We start from the raw sequence: 7,251 nt of genomic DNA on the forward strand, positions 1-7,251 counted from the left end.
TTAGCCATCCACCCCGCTCTCTACATTTTCCAGTACTAGAGAGCTCCTTTGTAACCCATCGCATAAAGCATTCCAGCCAGGACGTAGGGTGTTACGCATCTCAAAGCGGCCCGAACCTGTACATCATTGTCTACTATTTCTCGTGCGCCCGACACGAACCATCGAGCTATAGTCGATAACACCGTCCTACTCCTAAAAAGCACCTTGGGGGGTAACCCTGGGTGCGCGGTCGGACCCGAAACACCGACACTAAGTAAAGAGAATTTGGTCTTCATTTGCATTGATGTTGCACTTCTTTTGTTGCTTTTTGATGTGTTGGCATGAATCACCAAAAAGGGGGAGATTGAAAGGGAAATGTGCCCTTGGGCCATTTCTAAAATGTTTTGGTGATTAAATGCCCAACACGATTGGTTAAGTTCCTATGTGCTAAACAAAGAAGAGAAATACAAATCATATTACAAGGTATGGTTCTAGACTTAGTACATTATTTTTGAATACTAATGTGTTTGTATAAGTGCTAGAAACAGTGACAAAAGACGGAGAAAAGAAAAGGAAAAGAATTGGCAGTGTGCAGCCAACTCCAGCTCGGCCTGGCACACCGGACTGTCTGGTGGCGCACCGGACAGGGTCCGATGCCCCAGGCTGGCCGGCGTTGAACCAGCTGCTCTCGGGAATCAACGGAGGTGTACGGCTATAAATCACCGGACTGTCCGGTGGTGCACCGAACTGTTCGTGAGTCATCTGCGACGAACTCATCGGTCTCGGGAAATGAAAAAGGCAACGAGGATAAAAATCACCGGACTGTCCGGTGGTGCACGGACTGTCCGGTGAGCCAACGACGCCCGCGTCCTACGGTCGGTTGCGCAATCTGCGAGCGACGTGTGTCTTGCTCCAACGGTCAGTTGGGCACACCGGACTGTCCGGTGTGCACCGAACAGTGTCCGGTGCGCCAACCAGCCCCGAGGAGCAATAGTCAGATGCGCCTGATATGGAAGGAGATCACGCACCAGACATGAACAGTGGTTGTCCGGTGGTGCACCGGAGTGTCCAGTGCACCACCCGACATAAGGCAAGAAATGCCTTCCAAATTGATCTCCAACAGCTCCTAGCTGCCTTGGGGCTATAAAAGGGACCCCTAGGCGCATGGAGAAAGACACCAAGATTACAAGAAACATCCTAAGGCACCTAGACTCTGCACTCACGCATTCTAATCATAGTTCTTGAGATTTGAGCACTTTCGAGTTGTAAACTCTTCACGCTGTGTTGTGTGCTCACCTCTTCACGTGTGTGCGTGATTTTGCTGCGAACTTGAGTCTTGTGTACGTTGCTTTCCCTCCCATACTCTTGTGCTTCTTTGTGATCTCTATTGTAAGGGCGAGAGACTCCAAATTGTGGAGATTCCTCGCAACCGGGAAAAATACTCTAATGCCATGTTTGGATCATCGGAATTGAATTCCATTCTAATAATAGTAATTTAGGCATATATCAATTAAGATAATTCGGTTTTATGTAAAATATAATTGTATACTATTATTATCAAGATGCCGGAAATATTTATATGCTACATTTTTACTATAGATGAGTGAGACGAAGAGTGTCATGTAAGTTACAGAGTAGAAACAATTCTACTAATGCATAAAATCATTTCCCACCCTCTACCCCATGAATTTGAGATAGGCTTATATCTGAACTTTGGAAAGTGGTGGAATGTCAAAATCCAAACTAAATAAGTTACTTTACTGAGTGAATTCCAATTCCTCTAAAATGAAGGGATCCAAACGCCCCTAAAGGAAAAGACCGTGGTATTCAAGTTGATCATTGGATCACTTGAAAGGGGTTGAGTGCAACCCTCGTCCATTGGGACGCCACAATGTAGAAGTAGGCAAGTGTTACTTGGTCGAACCACGGGATAAAAATTGCGTGTCTCGTGTGTTGCTTCTTGTATTTGTTTTGACCACACGAGCGTGTTTCATAGCCACCTGGTTTCACTAACACCTTGATAATCAAGTTTGTGGCTATTTAGTGTTTAAATTTATAGGATCACCTATTCACCCCCCTCTAGGTGCTCTCACCTATCCACTCCAACGAGGGCGAATTGGATCAACTCCTAGGTTTTCGATACGACGGACACATCCTTCACACGGAGTTGCTTCGCCTTGACGCGCCCTCCGCGATCACGCCGCGTGCCACCACCGGTTCCCTCCGGAATCGCCACCACCAAGTTTTGAGGCCCAAACTCAGCAAAACCCGTCATCCGTAGCGCTGGGTGGTTTTGAGACCCAAACCACCAAACCTGTCATGAGCACCGCACCTCATGCACATCCTCCACGATCAGACGCGTGTCCCGCCAGTCCTCGACCATGCTGAAACCACGGTCCACTCCACCACGTCCTTGCACAAGTGCGTGTCCCAGGTGTCAGCCACTGTAGTTGGTCACCTAGCTGCTCTGATCCATCAGTCAAGACCCAGCGCTCGCCCTTCACCGCTACCGGTCCATGAGCACGAGCCCGCATGACCTTCACCTCAGTCGTCTACCACCGTTCCTGTGCTCCACACCTACACATCACAAGTCGACCGACATGGTTGCACAAGTATAATTTCACACTCTGGTCAGTCCACTGACTACCCCAGAGTGCTTCCCGTTGACAATCACTCATCATCAACCCGAACCACAAGGGACAAGTCAACCTTGTGTTCGCAATTTCGCTCTTGATGAGTGCATTGTCAACACCACCATTTGAGCATATGCAAACAAAAAGAGGAAGAAAAAGAGAAACTCACTCAAATGACCATAAGCCAGATAAAAGCCAAACAAGTCATTTAGAGTAAGCAAAACTTGGTCCCCAAAAGAAATAGGCAATGGCTCAACACGACCAAGCAAGAAAAGGCTAGCCCTCAATAAGAGGCAAAAGCAGGGTTCAACACCACTAGCCAAAAGCCAAAATCTCATCCGAGCACAAAAGGCTTTATCAGAGCATAAAAAACCAATTCAGAGCATAAGATCGGCACAAAAGCTAAAATCAAAGCTAGTTCCTCCAGAAGGAGACAAATGGCTCAACACAACTAGCAATAGCTCCAAAGAACACATCTCGCCTTATTGAATGAGAGGAAGCCCGAAAGACAAAATTCTCCCACTAGATAGAGGAAACAGGATATCTCAAAATCTCTCCCCCTTATTGACAAGTGAACTTATCAAGCACAAACAGGGGTAAAAAGAAAAAACTCCCCCTTGACAAGAGAACCTCCCCTGAGAAAAAAACAGAGTTGCAACAGAGAGTATGAAATAGAGAAAATGCATGAGCTTCAGGAGTATACGAGTCAGAGTGTAAAAAATGCTCTAAGTGGTGATGCGCTAAGTGTGCAGCAATAAATGCACGTGCTAGCAGATGCTCAAACTGGGCATATGCACAAGATATGTGAAGTGTAAGTATTTTGATTCAGTTTTAAGCATTTCAAAGAGGTGTTCACCACAAAGACAACACTAAGCATATAGTAAGCTTGAAATCAACTAAGTGCCAGTCACAAGTGAACAAGGCAAACTACCCCCAAACCGTGATCACTCATCATGTAGAAACATATCTGAAATAAATACCATTTGAAATTTTCAAAATTTATCAGATTTTGCAGCGGTTTCCAAATTTCATTGAAAAACATGTGAGTGCGAGAGGTTGTAAGCATTGTCTTTGTCTGACTTTTCAACCGGATGTAGCCTATGCAGACAAGCAATCAGAAGCTAAAAACACTGGTTTCGATCGTCCACTACAGTGCTCAAGTTCATCCAAAAGTGCAAATGAAAGCAGTCTCGATACAGTGATGTGATGACAAATACAAACCCATCTCGATCTTTCTGATTATCACTTATCTTGATTTTGAATTTTTAGCACGATATGAATAAATCAAGACAAGTGAATGACTCAAGGCATGAGACATAGCCACCTAGCATACTAGCAATAGCAAAAAGGATTTCAACACATACTACACATGCTAGGTGCCAATCTTAATGGTGAACAATTTTAGATTGAGCAAGTGTTGGAACTTGCTCTCCAGGGCAAGTTGATCCAACGGGGGAGTAAAAGCAACGTAAACAAGGTTTCAATTCGAGATGGCAATAGCTCTGTTAATCTAGCCTCTCAAGGGCACTTTGCGGGGGTATTTATAGGTACCTGAGTGCCCAGCATCCTAAGTTAAGGACACATGTGCCCTCAGGCGCCTAGGTTATCCCCGGAATATTCCCATAAAGCAGGGTTACAGACTGTAATTACATGGAAACCTTTACAAATTAGGCCCGTAATGCGCAGCGGCCACGCAGGGCCTGTTACAATGGGCCGGATCACACGTGGGCCTCCATGTTGGACGAGGCCGCGGGATGGGACGACCTCGTCATAGGCCTTCGTCCAGCGACGCGTGGGACGAAGGGTAAAGTCTGCCAGTCATCTTGTCTCCGTTGGTGTAGCGAGGCTGGCGAAGGCATCGAGCGAAGGGTGCCGTCTTCGCCTTCGCCCCAACATTTGCCCTCCGAGGGACCAGTTCGACTAAGTCATCTGGTGCCGAAGGCGTCGCTAGATGGTGGAGACGCTGCCCTCGCTCAAAGTGGTTCCGCGGGGGTTTTTGACATGACCGTTGATTGACACCGCACTGTTGGATTGTGGGCTTCCCAAAGCGTCGCACCCTGTGTATATAAAGGGGGCGGGGGCGGCGCGGATTGAAATTTACCTTTCGGCGCGCCGCGAAAACCCTAGCCTCCCTTTCAAACTGCTCGCCTGCTCGTCTGCCCTCCTTGCTCCTAATCGTCGGAGAACTGGCCCGCGTGAAGCAGACCGCGCGCCGCCGTCGACGGTACGTAGCTATGCCGTCTTCCTCCTCGTCTGTTGCGACCACGTCGACGGCCGAGGCATCTTCCGAAGATCTCTCGGGCACTGTGGCGGCGGCGGAATTACGACCGGGTGATACGGTGGAATTCGGTGTTTCGCGGATGTCGTTGGTCCGCGTGCAAGATATGCAACGGTTGGGGTATTTTGGCGGCGGGGTTGGGCGCGTCCCGGGGGCAGAGGAGGTTCCCGAGCCCGAGGGCGAATTGGTTGTTTTTGAGGCATTTTTCATCGCCAGCCTTCGTCTGCCCACACATCGTTTTGTGTCGGAGGTTCTGCAGAAGTTTGAAGTCCAGGTTCATCAGCTGACACCGAACGCCGTGGTAGCGTTGGCGAAGTATATCTGGGCAACGACGTCGTATGGTGGTCAGCCTTCGGTGGAGGTCTTCGCCAAGCAATATTGTCTGCACTGGCAGAAGAGAAAGATTGGACATAAGATTGCGCAATTCGGATCGTGCACTTTCACGCCGAAGTCCGGGAAGACCTCGATGGAAGTTGTGGAGCTGGTCCCCTGTGCCCGAAATAAGTGGGGCAACTGGTGGGACTACTGGTTCTATGTTTCGGAGGCTGAAGTCGAAGATCACCCAGGGCTCCCTGCCGCCATTATGTGTTCTCATTATTAGGCTGGTGCCAGTGCATGCAGGAAGCACGGGCGAGAGGAGCGTACGGGGGCGAGAGTGGGACGGGAGAGGGGCGGGAGAGCGGGAGCGGGCGATGGCCGCGTCGCCCGGCGACAGCGTGCCTGTCGCCTCGCTCTCACCTACATTGGAGAGCGTGCTCGGGCGAGAGGAGGGCGGGAGCGGGGCGACGCACTGGCGCGGTGGGCGAGAGCGCGAGGCGAGAGTGAGTTGGCACATTCCAGTTGGTCCACCTAGGAGTTTCTGAGCGTTTGTAATTTTTAAATCGTCATGTAATTTTATTTTAATTATTACGCAATTTGTAATTTTTAATTCAATAAAAAATATTATGTTGTATGTTTTCTGAGCGTTGAAATAAATCCGCGTGAATTACTTAATTCTGAAATAGAAAAACTGATGTGGCTATAGCCTGAGGTTGTAGCCTGCTGCAGCCTGTGCACTGGAGCAGCAGAGGCGAGAGTGGAGGCGAGAGCTGACGTGGCAGGGGCGAGAGGGAGGCTGTGCACTGGACTCAGCCTTATGTGGCGTACCCGCCATTTGAAGTGGCGGAGGATGATGAAAATGAAAGGGCCCTTCGGATCGCTGCCCGCACGAGTAGTGGGCGCGATCTAGTTGAGGAATTCATAGGGTATGGGGTGTGGCCCTTGGCACATGGATGGGCGCTAGGCGAAGTATGCCCTCGCGAGATGCCCTCCCTGGGTGGACGGAAGGTGCGAAGTCCGCTTTTTGCTTTGGATGTGCGAGGGCGGGATCCTGCCGCGGTTGTGCGTGAGGCGGAGGATGGGGCGGTGAGAATTGTTGGGCGCTATGTGCCGAAGACGGAGGCCCAGCGGAGTTGGGATATACATGGATCTAACGACCGCCTGAATAGGGTCTTCGAGTTGAATTGTTTGCCGTATGGCGGTTATCCCGGGGAGGACGTCGTCGACCGCCGCGGGAAAAAACCAGCGGCTGTGACTGAGGACGACCCCGCGCCGGAGGCCGCCCCAGCCACTAAAAAGAGGAAGCTAGGTACTGCGGCGGGAGAGCTGGGGGTCTCCGATAGCTTTGCTATGGAGTTGATGGGGACATGAGCGACCCCCGGGGGAAGGATGTCTTCGCCCGAGCTCCGGGAGTCTTCGGCGCGGATGCTGGAGGTTACCGGGGTCGATGGCCCAAGAACGTTCCTATCCCCCACGCGGCTGGCGAAGACTTCTTTACGTCTCGCATTGCTCGTGACTTGAGAGTGTTTCCTTACGGACGGAATATTGCTGCTGTTGTGTCGGCAGTGATGAACAAGGACCGCCAGGATGCTGCGCAGAATCGTCGGGCGGTCATCAGGCTCCCCGATGCTAGGCCAAAGAGGGCGCGGGGGACTGCGAAGGCTACCGTCCCCGGCGGTAGCCAGCCGACGCTGGTGGCGAAGCCGGCCGCCCCTGGGTCCAGCAAGGTGCCGGAGAGCGCGAAGGCGGTCGGCGCCGGTGGAACCAAGTCTGCCCCGGATGGAGCTGCGAAGGTCCGGGAACTGCCTTCGCCGGGGAAACGCGTTGCCGACTTCGGCACAAATATTAGCGTGGACGACTATCTCGTTGGTAAGCATTTTTTTGACAGGTGATACGTTGCAGGGTCGGGCGAGGGGCAACTTATTGTTGTCCCGCCTGCGGTGGCAACCACGGCGTCTACCGCGGTGCTTGGGGTGAAGGGTGGCGCTTTCAGCGCTGGCGGCGAGATTTCGGCGGCCACTGCCGTCAAGGACAAAGCGGGCA

The sequence above is a fragment of the Zea mays genome, chromosome 7 (assembly GCF_902167145.1).
Source record: "Zea mays cultivar B73 chromosome 7, Zm-B73-REFERENCE-NAM-5.0, whole genome shotgun sequence".
Taxonomy (NCBI): domain Eukaryota; kingdom Viridiplantae; phylum Streptophyta; class Magnoliopsida; order Poales; family Poaceae; genus Zea; species Zea mays.